General features: G+C 38.2%; 1 pseudogene; it reads right to left on the bottom strand.

The window, feature by feature from the left end:
* Window positions 1–4,526: 4,526 nt before the first annotated feature.
* On the bottom strand, window positions 4,527–12,484 carry LOC132429368 (NXPE family member 1-like; annotated as a pseudogene).
* Between the last annotated feature and the right edge of the window lie 1,136 nt (window positions 12,485–13,620).

Below are 13,620 nucleotides of genomic sequence, written 5' to 3'. Positions count from 1 at the left end.
TCAATATCTTCTTGATGGGGATCTTTTAGGTTCTCAGTATGTGTCATTAGCATAATCAAAAGGAGGGAAATCAAAGACAAGGTGATTGCATTGCAAGTGGCTGCATGTAAATTTTTGGAGAAAACTCAACTCTTTTCTCCAAGGATCCCTGGTTCTTTTTAGTGAGGAAGGCTTCTTAGAGACCACAGTCTAGGTGCTAGGAGTGATTATTGCTAATGGGTTATTTTTGCTTCTGGGCCTTTTCACTGGATAGAGCTAGGAAATATGTCTATTTGAAAATAAAAAGAATCATGAGCTTATACAGATGTTTCCAATTCAATTTTTGAAAAGTTTGTTTTAACGTCTTTAATTTTTTTTACTTGCATTTTTCTTTTTCACTAAAAACTCCATTTCCTGATATCACTAACATAAAAATTTGCCTTATCCAATAAAATGTAAAAAACAGTTACAAAATAATAATATCAGTATCAGTTCTAATAAAAAGACTGTTGTGTGAAACTTGGGATTTTTTTCTAGCTCTATGTATCCTTAGAATATATTCAACCATGGAAATACAGTCAAAATGCTGTGTTCTTAAGTCTCTGAAACACAGAAAAACATAGTTTTGTGTCACCAACTTGACTTACAGCTAGGTTTATTTATTTACTTATTTTTTCATTTTTAGGAATTTTTTTCTTTTTGGTTTAATGCTTTTAATACATAAATCATATATATGGTTCCAAAACCAAAACCATGTAACAAAGTATAAGAGAGTCTTGCTTCTATACATGTCCCTTCTACTCTGAATTCTGCATGCCTTTATGGATTAATTTATTATTTTTCATCCAATGGTTCTGTTGTTGTTATTGCAGTTATAAGCAAATACAGCTGTGTCTATCCTTCCCTTTTAATTACCTAAGAGGTTGCACACTATGTACTGCAACTTTTCTCATTTACAGTATATCCTGAGACTAACAACATTAGTTTGTAGAGCTCTCCCTATTCCTTTTTATGGTGGCATTGTGTTATCTTGAGATGTATCATAATCTGTTTGGTCCCCTATAGATGCACATTTTGTTTGTTTTCCAACTTTTTGATATCACAAACAGTGCTCCAATGAATAATCTGTGTAGAGTTGTTTCATAGTTTTGTTAGTGTGTTTGAGAATGCTGGGTCAAAAGGTAAATACATGTGTACTTTTTCCAAATATTGCCAAATTTCTCTCCACCGGGGCTGTACCATTTTGAATTCCCATCAGTGATGTCTGAGAATGACTGTTTCTCCACAGTCTCATCAATATCATATGTTTTCAAACTTTGGAATTTTTGTCATCTTGATAGAAGAGAAATGGTATCTCAGTGTAGTTTAGATATATATTTCTTGTTCTGTGTTTAAGGGCCATTTTCATTTCTTCAACTAAATTGCCTACTCTTATCTTTTTCTAATTTTTCTATCTGGGCCTTTTTCTTTTCAATTTTAAGAACTTTTTATATAATAGGCATAATAGTTTTTTGTCAAGGATGTAAGTTGCAAGTGTTTTTTCTCTATTTGCAATTTATCTTTTTTTTTTTTTTTTTTTTTGCAGTACGCGGGCCTCTCAGTGCTGTGGCCTCTCCCGTTGCAGAGCACAGGCTCCGGACGCGCAGGCTCAGCAGCCATGGCTCACGGGCCCGGCCGCTCTGCGGCATGTGGGATCCTCCCGGACCGGGGCACGAACCCATGTCCCCTGCATCGGCAGGCGGACTGTCAACCACTGTGCCACCAGGGAAGCCCTGTAACTTATCTTTTGACTCTGCTTATGGTTTTTGGGGGGACATGTAAAATGTTTTTATTTTTACATAGTCTGACTTATCAATCTGGGGTTTTAAGTTATCTGGACACAGAGAAAAGAGAAAGTACTTTATTCTATGTATTACAAATGTCTTTTCACAGTTTTTGGGGGTTTTTTTGCTCTCTTAATGGTATCTTTTGATAGCTGTTCCTGATTTTAATGTACTAAAACTTACCAGTATTTCCCCTTCTGATTAGTGTCTTTGGAATTCAGTCTAAGAAAACATTCTACCTGGAAGTCATAAAGTTATTTTCTTATATTATCTTCAACAGTACAGGAACTATTTATTACTGTGCTGATCAAACTATGCTCTGAGGACCTGTGCTAATTCTGAAATTCTGAACTGTTTTTTTACTGGTCCATGATGAGATAAGTACAGAGATTGAGAGTATGCATTCAGAAACTTTTATGGTGATGTGACATTACATGGCGTGCAAGAGGACTCATCTTGCTGATAGTTCTGGTGTGATTGAACTCATGTGGTGAGTCAGGCATCTGAGATTTTGGATATTTTTAAAAACATGGCTCTTTTAAAAAATTAATTAATTAATTTATGGCTGCATTGGGTCTTAGTTGCTGTGCGCATGGGCTTTCTCTAGTTGCGGCGAGCTGGGCCTAATCTTCGTTGTGGTGCACAGGCTTCTCATCCCGGTGACTTTTTGTGCAGAGCGCCGGCTCTAGGCACGCGGGCTCCAGTAGTTGTGACATGTGGGCTCTAGAGCACAGGCTCAGTAGTTGTGGTGCACGGTCTTAGTTGCTCCGCGGCATGTAGAATATTCCTGGACCAGGGATTGAACCTGTGTCCCCTGCATTGGCAGGCGGATTCTTAACCACTGCACCACCAGGGAAGTCCAAAAACGTGGCTCTTTACTACAGAGAGTGTGAGATGTATTCTTCGAGAAGCTTTATTGCTTTGCTTTTCGCATTTATGTCTATGATCTCCCAAGGACTGTAGGGGTCCAATTTTATTTTTCCCATATGGGTACCCTGTTTTCCCAGAACTATTTATTGAAAAGGGTCACTCACTGCTTCCCTCACTGCTCTGCAATGGTCTATTTGTCAGGAGCCAAGAGTTCTGTTCTCTGTATTCTGTTTCATTTGTCATGTTTCTCTTTGCACCAGTACCACACTGTCATAATTCTATAAATAGCTTTAAAATAAGTATTGATATCTGGAAAAGTAAGTTCTGTAACCTTCTTTTTTTAGAAGTATCTTGATATTTTTGGCCCTTTGAACTTTCTTAGAAATTTTAGAATCATATTGTCAAACTATGCATGTGCACACAGATACACACACACACACAACCTGTTCAGATTTTGTTTGGAATTGTGTTGCATTTATAGGTCTGTTTAGTCTTTCAATTTGTGGCTGGAGAGTGGTGTGTGTGTGTGTGTGTGTGTGTGTGTGTGTGTGTATCTTACACATTGTTGTATTTATTCCTATCTTTTGGGTTACTCAGTGCTTTTGATAGTTCACTGAGTTGTACTTTTAAGTATTGTATACACTCCTAAATATATTGTTATGTTTTACAATAGTGATGGTTTTAAAACATGCATTTGCAATAGGTCAAAAGTCCCAAATTTCTAAAATTAAATATAATACAACATAAGATACCATGGGATTTTAATTATATTTTCTAATCATCTGTTGCTACTATGAGGGAAATTATTAATTTTTGTATGTTGAGCTTGTATTAGGTCACCTTCTAAAGTTTTATATTTAGCTCTTTTTTTAAAGAGAATTTTTTTTTAAAGAGAATGTTTCTTAAAGTGAGTGATCAGATAACCAGAACAGTTACTTTTGTTCTTTCTGACACATACAGCCAGGACACTGTTGAATAGAAATAGTGACAGGCATTCATGTTTTCTTCCTGACCTTAGTAAGAAACGTTTGTTATGTTTCATTCACTAAGTGATGTTTATTGTAGTTTTCTGGTAGATAAATTTTAAGTTATGGGAGCTTTCTTCTCTTCCTAGTTTGTTACTAGTTTTCCCCTCAACTTCCAAAGAATTTGTGTTCAAGTCTATCAAGATTTTTGTTTTAAACTAGGTGCTGGCAAACTATGGCCTAGAGGTCAAATACGTTTTACCACTTTTTGGGGGGGGGGGGGACCCGTCATCTAAAAATGGTTTTTGCATTTTTAAAAAGTTGGGCAAAAATCAAAAGAAGAATAAAACTATATGAAATTCAAAATTCAATATCCATAAATGACGTTTTATTGGAACACAGCCATACTCATTCGTTTACATGTTGTCTTGGCTACATTTATGCTTTCATGCTACAATGGCAGAGTTGAGCAATTGTGACAGAGGTAATGGCCTGCAAAGCCTAAAACATTGACTATCTAGCCCTTTACAGAAAAAGTTAGATAACCCCTGTTTTAGACCATCATGATGATCACTTTTATTCTCTTTTACCCTACTAAAGTATCAAATAGGAAGCTTTCCTCCACAAGTAATAGAAATCATGACCCAAATTTTACTTACAGAATAAAAACATTCACATGTAGACAAGCTCTGGGCATGGCATAATCATTCTTCATGTCTGTTTTTTTGGCTTTGCAGCCTATATTGGTTGTCTTTGTTCTTAAGTGTCCTCCCTGCCCAGATGGAATCTTTTAAATTTGATTTTCTTTGTCCCTAAAATAAGTAAAACTTCTCTGACAATACAAATAGGATTATTTGCCGACTGGTCCCTAGGGATTTTGTATATTGTTTTAACAAATGTAGTTTAAGTACATGTTAGTCTGATTTCCAATCATATGATCAGGTGTGTGGATACTATTGGTGCCATATGCAATGGTGCTATCCTAGGTATCAATGACACCTACATTGAAATTTTTGAAAATGTCCTTCCTGGTAAGATATTGAATGTTAACCGTGGATGTCTCCAAACCTCTTTGTGTCTATGTGTATCTCCCTGATGTTTTCTGTTTTAAGGATCATCTTAGTGTCCGGGCTTCTTAGGAATAGTCATTCAATAGCCTTTCCGACACTGATGGCCCTGCAAATGAAAATGTCAACGCGGAAGGGTCTGAAGTGCTAGCCAAATGGTGATGGCTGTGTTTCTTTGATGATGATGGCTGATATCTGGTCAGTTTCCTGGGATATAATCCTCATCTATCACAGAATAGGAAAGTGATAAAAGGGTAGCTATATTTTCCCCACTGACTCGGAATGTGTCTGTCTTTCTGTATCCAGAGGGAATTGTTTCTTAAAAATTCTAGTTCCATGAAGATAAAAAATTTTAGTGCTGATAAAAAAATAAATAAACCTTTTAACTAGAAGGACATGATTAATATTTTTAAAAAGAATATCCTACCATTTCAAATGCTCACCCATCAAGATTATTTCTGACTGGATCTTCCCTACTCTAGGGTAGAGTACCTGTTCATATGTGTGAAGTGTCAATCAAAATGTAAAGTTTTCATTGGAATTTATAAACAGGAACAACATTTCTTCTGAAAGAGGGAATACGATATATTCTTAATTAAAAGGCTCAAATCTAGAAAGATAAGTGAAGTTGAAAATAAAACAGCCAAAATGAGAGAATACTTATTAAAAGTATTATTAAATACTTATTAAAAGTATTTTTATACCAGCCTGAATTTAATACTTATTAAATACTTAATACTTATTAAATACTTATTAAAAGTATTTTTATACCAGCCTGAATTTCTAAAAGAATATAAAATAGTTACATACTTTTTACAACTTTGAGTAGGTAGTACGTCCACTACCACAGGGTAGAGTCTCCCAGGAGGTAAATGAGTTTTCCTTTTAAACATCCATTTATCTTAATTGTATTAACTGAATCTTGAAGTTCTATCATTTCTTTGCCATCTTTGCTGATGCTGCGCTGACTTAGGCCTTGGTCTCTAACCTGAATATCACTGGTCTGACAGTTGGTGTCCTTGTATAAAATCACTTACCCTTGTTCAATTAACGAAGCAATAATTTATTTTTTCTATGAACGTTTTTTTCATAGGAATATTTTTAAACATTTAAAAAATAGCTTAAAAATAACATATCCACATTTTAAAAACTTCAAAAAAGCTTAAAATATCTAACTTGAATTCATATTTTTAAATAGGATTTTGCTAAAAGTGACATGCAGCAGGCAACACAAACCAATATTCTTAGATTTTTCCAGTGAGTTCCATTAGAATTACAAGCTCTCTTGGCACATGGTCTGTCTTCCAATGTATCTCAGGTAGCAGTGCACCAAGAGTTTTGCTATGGGGTAACAGAGATCATCAGATTCCTTACCTGTCATGCATCCTCGTCACTTGCTGTGTCACTCTCCTACCACTAGACCAATGCATCGTATTTTGATTGTTTACATCAGCACTTCTGTACTAATATCATATTCTGTATTAGATAGGAAGAAAATAATAATGACTTAAAAATACAAACCTATTTATCCCTCACATAACAGTCATATAGTGAGCAAGCCAGGGCTAACATGATGTTGCATGGTGTCAGGGATTCCAGTTCCTTCTGTCTGCTTGTTCTGCTGTTCTTTTTTCAGGGGGGGCTGGTGTGATACTCTTAATTTTATTATTCCTTTTACAACTTTACTGAGATTTAATTGGTGTACAAAAAAACGCATATACTTAATGTGTACAGTTCTTTACTGAGATTTAATTGGTGTACAAAAAAACACATATACTTAATGTGTACAGTTTGATGAGTTTGAACATATGCATAAACCCACGATGCCATCACCACAATTAAGGTGCTATTCTTAACCTATGACTTCAATCCCACGGGCTAACATGGCTCTTTCATCTCTTACCATTATATCTACAGTTCAGCCAGTAGGAAGGGGAGGGCTAGTTGTTTTACTTTTAAACGCATGACCTAGAAGTTTCCCTTATCACTTCCACTCACAATCCTGGCAAAAATCTAGTTATGGCCTTAACTAGCTGAAAGAAGGCTGTGGCCTTTAGTTTGTGACAATGGACCCAGCTAAAATTATGGTGTTCAATTACTAAAGAGGGAGAGGGGAACGGATATTGGGAGACCACCTGCTTCACTTTCCGTGCTTAGCCCCATGTAGGCCTTGTGGTCTCTGGTTGTCAATGTCCACATAATAGTCATCAACATGGTTGTTCTGTGCGTGTAACCTTTGGACAAATGGCAAAATGGTGCTGATTGCAGAACTGGAAAAATTCTGGATTAGCTATTCCTTGATGACCTGGAGGAGTTGTTAAGTCCTGGAGATTTTGGCCTGCTAAAGAGAGTTTCCATAATCCTATGAAATTCCTGTGTTGGAATTTCCATGTGACATGTTTGACCTTCTATGATGTTTGACATCATCACATCCTGGATGGCTGAATATCATAACCGTGGAAAATTAACATTGCTCTACCCATCCTAATAATGCACTGGCATACTTTGGTGAGAAAGATAGCCTTTGAGTTTATTATCATAAACCATATCTTGTATAATATTAATGTGTCAGGGTATTCATTTTTGCCAAGTGTCAAACTAAGCGCTCTGCAGGACTATTTCAAATATATAGCAAATTCTCTTATGATCAGTCTTACATGTTTATTTTACTTGATAATTTTAGAATAGGCTTGAATATTTTTAAGAGTATGTTAGTAATAGTTTTAAGATTCCATTGTATTTATTGATTAGTTTAGGGATTGTGGCAGGCAGACTAATGGCCCTCCAAAAATATCTGCTTTATAATCCCTGAGACCTGTGAATATGTTACCTTCCGTGGCAAGTGGGACTTTCCAGATATGATTACGGGTATGGGTTTTGAGCTGGGAGATTATCCTGGATTATCTGGGTGGGACCAATCTGAATCGCTTTAGTTATCAAAAGTGGAAGAGGGAAGCAGAAAAATGGGTCAGAAAGATGTGGTGTGAGGACTTGACCCACCATTGTAGCTTTGTAAAAAAGGAGGAAGGGGGCTGCGAGGAATGTGGGCAGCCTCCAGAAGCCTGAAATGACAGGGAAACTGATTCTGCCCTAGAGCCTCCAGAAGGGAATGCCGTCCTGCTACACCTTAATTTTAGCCCAGTGAGACTGATGTTGAACTACTGAACTGCAGAACTGCAAGGTGATACATTCTTGTTGTTTCAAGATGATACATTTTTGTTGTTCAAGATACTTTGTTACAGCAACAATAAGAAAATAATGCAGAGATGATTGACATTTTTTTCAGTATCAAGTCATCCCACCCAGAAACAAACAGTATTTTTTCATCTATTTATATAAATTTTATTTTATATCACTTAGTAGCAATTTAAATTGTCTTTCTGTAGGTCATGCACATTTTGTTAAATTGTGAATCAGCTCTTTAAAGTACAAAGCAGATTGCATCACTCTCTTCCTTCATTGTCTTTTTGTAGCTTTCGAAAACTTACTGCATAAACACTAAAATCCTCAGCTTTGTACTTGAGAGCCTCCATGATTTAGCTTCTTCTTTTTTTCAGCCTCATGCTTCACTACATTGCACCAAATGCTCTCACTCCTTTGGGCTGTTGAACAAAGTTCATGATGATTTTGCTCCTGAGTAGAGTTACCAGATTAAAAAAATACAGAATACTAAATTGAATTTGAATTATTTTTAAGGAGCAATAATTTTTTAGTGTCAGTATTTCTCGTGCAATATTTTCCCTTTATCTCATGTCATATGCATAAGAAATTAGGAATTACTGAAATTGAACTGACACTTTGTATTATTATTTGCTAAACCTGGCAACCTTACTCATGATCTTTATGAGTTTTCTCTTTCACCTCATTCCCTGTCTACAGATATCCTTTGGGGCTAAGTCAAATACCACCTTATCATAAGCCCTTCTGCCTTTTTACTTCCTTCATAGAATTGGTAGGTTAAATGTCTTTCAGATTGCAGCCTTGCTGAACATTTATTTTTCTCCATTTGCCCATAACGCCTCATATCTGTTAGAATCTCAATAAACATTTGCTGAATAAATGAATAAATATTAGGCAATAAATCAGTTGAGGTACATCTCAAAATGATTGTTATTGGTAAACTCTTAGGCTTTAAAGAAAGTTATTTTAAAGCTAAGTATAAACATTGTTCTTTCATAAGTAACATGGCTTTGTGTTTAACACTAAAACACATTTAATGAAACGGCAAACTCCATATAAAACTGCTAAGTGCATCCACTAAAGGTTAGGAAGGTATGCCCACAGAGAATTCGGCTAACTAAACCAAAATGTTTCTACTCTGAAGCTGTGGGTATCCATCAGAGATTTGTACAGAATGTCCCCCAGACAGAATCACTGACTCTAGGAGATGCATTCTGGGTTTAAATATGGATGTAGGATATGAATACTTTCCCCTTTGGGATAAATTGAGATGAAATCTGTTATAAAAAGAGTTTGAAATAATTTCCTTGACTTGATTTCTCTCTTTAAAATCCAAGGTGATTGACACCACAGACCCCTGCTAGGAATGGTGTTCCTGGAAAATCGTGATTGCTAGGGTTGATTCTGATAAAGTTTCCTCTGTGTCAGAATGTCTCTTAGAAGATCCATGCCAAGCACCACCTACCACAGGACAAAGCAAACTTACTGTAATATCAGGAGACATCAATGTGGTTAAGATGTTTCATCATTTCAACTCCTATACTGGACCTTCAAAAATATAAGACAACAAATTACCCTGCTGTCTGTTGACACAATACAAGTAATAGAAGCTTGTGAGTGAAGGATAATTTAAAATTTGCTACAGCTGCAAGCTATTATGGTTGTTGTAAATATTGTATCTATTGGGCATTGTATATGAATTAGGATTTTTTATTGTATATCCATTGTATATGCATTAGGAAAACTATTTACCTTTCTGGGAGCACCTTGAAGTCCAGGGCAGCTCTGCTCTTCTGTCACATGCAATCAGTGTGTCCTGGAATTTTAGTTTCAAAGTATTTATCTAATCTGAAAGTCCTCCTCTCTCTCTACTTACACATCACTTATTCAAGTTCATACAGTATTTTTCTTAGATTACTGTCAGCCTCTAGCCAGGCCATCTCAATTTTATCCCATCTAAATTCTTCAACACAACTGCCAGAGCATCCTTTCTTATTGCAAATGCAACTGCATTACTGCTTAAAATCCTTTATTTTAAAGTTGTTTATTTAAAATCCCCATCACTTACCTAAGGAGTTCAGGCTTCTTAGCCTGGCATGAAGACCTCTTCTCATAGGGTTCCTGCTTCCCTCTTTATATATGTTTTCTGCTATGTTTACCTTCCATTTTTCCTAGAAACTTGCTTTCCAAGGGTTGTAATCTTTATGAAGGAAGGTAATATATTTGCCTGGTCCACTGCTGTGTCCCTGATACCTCACAAAGTGGCTGGCAGAAAGTCATGTTCAGTCTGATGCATGAATAAATATACACTGCATTTCTTTCCTCCAGTTGATGAAAGACTCTCTGACTCTCCTACTTCAAAGCTCTTACGCTCCCTTTGATTCACTCTTTGTTCCAGTTCTGTGTACATGTGTAGGTAAGCGGTAGCAGGCAGAAAGGGGACACGGGGGAATGGGGACCCAGGTGCCAGGTAGTACAATGGATATAAGTGGTACCTGATTTGCTACTATGGATGTCTCTTCAGGTTCAATCCAGAGAAAGGAAGGGATCAACACATTTTCATCCTTACTGGGACTTAGGCATAAGGACACTTACTGGGTAGGAAGAGATTTGGTGAGGGGTACCATCAGAGATCAAAGGGAAAGAACAGAAACCCAACTGTGCTTTTACTTGTTTCAGAAGGGAATCAAAGACTATTGATCAGAAGCCAACACTTGGATAACTCTGTAAGATCTGAAATGCATGTTATTTTTCCATGTTTGCTATCCATACGTTACTTCCTCTTCGCGTATTTTTTGGGAGCTTAAGGGGAAAAGACTGTAAGCTTGACTTAGAAAACTGCTGAGAAAGGGGTTGCTGAGAACCTAGCATTCCACTCTATGGCCAAGCTTAAGGAAAGTGAATTCCCAGGGGAAAAAAATGGATCCCTAGGGGGAAAAAAAAGAATGGAAAGGGAAAAGGAAATGGATTGAGACTTACAGAAAGTTAGCAAAGTAGCCAAAGAGTCTGGAACTGATAGGTTGTCTCAGGGATTGGCCCACAGGTTCTGGGATTTGTGGTGGCATATAAGTTATCCTTTGTAAATTCCCAAAGTGACTCATGAAGTGTTTTGCAGCTTATGGTAGAGCTGGCAGACCAGGAAGTAAGTATGTTTGTGAGGAATGGGAGAAAATCTTGGCATTGACACTGCCATGATTGATATGAGAAACATGCTTACACCCCAGTTTATGGAGGTCTGTTCAACTGGAGGCTTCCGAAAATCACTAGATCACAACTCAGGGAGTATGGAGGACTCCTCCAACCTGATATCTGAGAATATCTGAGAATACCTGATCTTGAGATCAATTGGGGATGAACAGTAGGAAGGAGTTGGATCGTTGGAAAGATGACTCAGGTTGCAGTGTGGACAATGGATTAGAGAGGGTAGGCTAGGCAGAAAGGAATCTGTGACAAGTAATCTAGATGAGATGATGATGATGATCTGAACTCAGGTAAGAGCAGTAATCATGGAGAGAAATGGATAAATGTGAAAGATACTTAAGAGGTAGAATCTACAGAATATGATATGGGGGATGAAGAAGCATGGATGTTACCATACACTTATCAAGGAGTCCTTTTCTGGTGTAACATCTATTAACTAACACAGCAGAATACTTTTCCATTGAACATATTTTGTAAAACCTAGGTCTACAGTAAAAGATATGACTGAATCTGAGAATACCCGTCATCATGGAGAAGGACAGGCATATATAATATAGTTCACCTTGGGCAGCCCTCTTTTATTGAACATCTGAGTGAGAATGCCAACCCTGGTGGTAGGAGTCATGAACAGGGGGCTCAGGAAGATGCCGCATACCTGATCAGACCTTAAAGAGGCATCTGAGAGGGTCATGCTCAATACATATATATATTTTTTTGCGGTACGCGGGCCTCTCACCATTGTGGCCTCTCCCGTTGCGGAGCACAGGCTCCGGACGTGCAGGCTCAGCGGCCATGGCTCACGGGCCCAGCCGCTCCGCGGCACATGGGATCTTCCCGGATCGGGGCACGAACCCATGTCCTCTGCATCGGCAGGCGGACTCTCAACCACTGCGCCACCAGGGAAGCCCCATGCTCAATATTAATTGAGGTAGGCAATGTAGCTCTGCCTGTGGGCACCTCTCAGGGTATCTGAAAGTATACTTAGCTGTGAAAAAAAGCTTCTTCCTTGACAGTAAGATAAGAAATTTCTCCATTCCTGGTGGTCATGTCAGTCAGGGCCTCACAGAGTGTGTGTTGAGGTCAGAAAGTAGAATTCTTGGACACGAGTATCCAGGTTCTCACACAGTTCAGCACTTGAATTTAAAACCAGGGTGCAAACAGTATTGACATGGGAGGTACCACTGGCAGACTGGCCCGTGAAGATCACCCTGTCATAGCCTTGGTTCCTTGCCCTCCCGAGAGCCTACACCCCTTCACTGGGGAGGATGAGCAGGAGAGACAGAGACACCCGGCCCTCCCAGAACAGGGTGAAGCTGACAAGGTAGGTGCCATTGTTGAAGTCTGTCACCTTTCCCGAAGCGCCTGCCTTCAGGGCTGGGGAGGACATCCTGGCCCTCAGGAAATCCCCGCCATATTCCTTCCTGCGTCCCAAGTGGTCCCTCACCTCCAGCAGGACGTCTAGCTGATCCCCCCTGCAGTATGTGTCTTGAGGGCTGAGGAGGGTGGCTTTGCTGTGTGTGGCGCTGGTGGTGGAGCTCACATGGGAGAAGGGTCTGGGTGGGATCAGCTGGTCTGGGTGGGGTCAGCTGGGATCCATGATCCCCTTTATTCTCAGCTCAGTCTCTGTTGGTGACTTTGACAGGCTCGGTGATGTTTTAGGGTATGGGGACTTTGTGGAGCTGTTCCAGTGGCGGAGGGAAATGGGTAAGTTAGAGTGAACCAAACTGAAGGGGCAAGGAATGAGACATACTATGAAATGAACCTGTCCAAATAATTTTTACTTCTTCTGTGTTTGAATATTTATTTACATATTATCATCAATTTTATTTAAACTCTGACAATTTTGAATAAAATGTATACTACACATTCATCTTTAACCTCAGTGTTTTTGAGAATGCCTGAACAGTTGTAGATAAATATATTAAATCCAAAATATAGAGCTCAGAGAATACTTATGAGTAATAAATTGATTCCAGTGCATTTACTCTTCCTTTTCTTATACATCTTATCACCAGTCATCATTACCTTCTGTTAGTTCTACTTATGTATATCTTTTACCCTTGTCTAATAGTCTTTTCTTCCCCAACTGTATTATAGTTCAAGTCACCATTGTTTATTTCCTGAATTGCAGAAGTCATTCCAAGGGTCAAAGCTTCAGTTCCGCTTTCTCCCCAATTAATTTTCTCCATTGTTGCTAAATCAGTCCTTCTCAAGCAAAACTCTCTTCACGTCCCTCCCTGCTTAAATCCCTTCAATGGCTTCTCATTACCCTGGGGGTAAAGTCTAATTTTGATATGGCTTTATGCTATGACCTCTTTTATAACTCTCTCTAGTTCCTGCCACTCCTTTTTTGCATTCTATTGATACATTTTAATGAGTAACTGTTTTTATTTTCTGGAGCTGACCTTCCTTTCCTTCAGTTCTCACTCTTTATTAATACACCTCTTCCAGGATGGCTGGCCACCTCCACCTTTTCCCCCGAACCACCTAAACATCTGTTAACTTCTTACTGAAAAATCTTTAGAACCTTAGAGG

Source organism: Delphinus delphis, chromosome 8 (genome assembly GCF_949987515.2).
Source record: "Delphinus delphis chromosome 8, mDelDel1.2, whole genome shotgun sequence".
Classification (NCBI taxonomy): Eukaryota; Metazoa; Chordata; class Mammalia; order Artiodactyla; family Delphinidae; genus Delphinus; species Delphinus delphis.
Note: the sequence above shows the minus strand (reverse complement) of the source record. Positions and strands in the feature narration are given on the sequence as shown.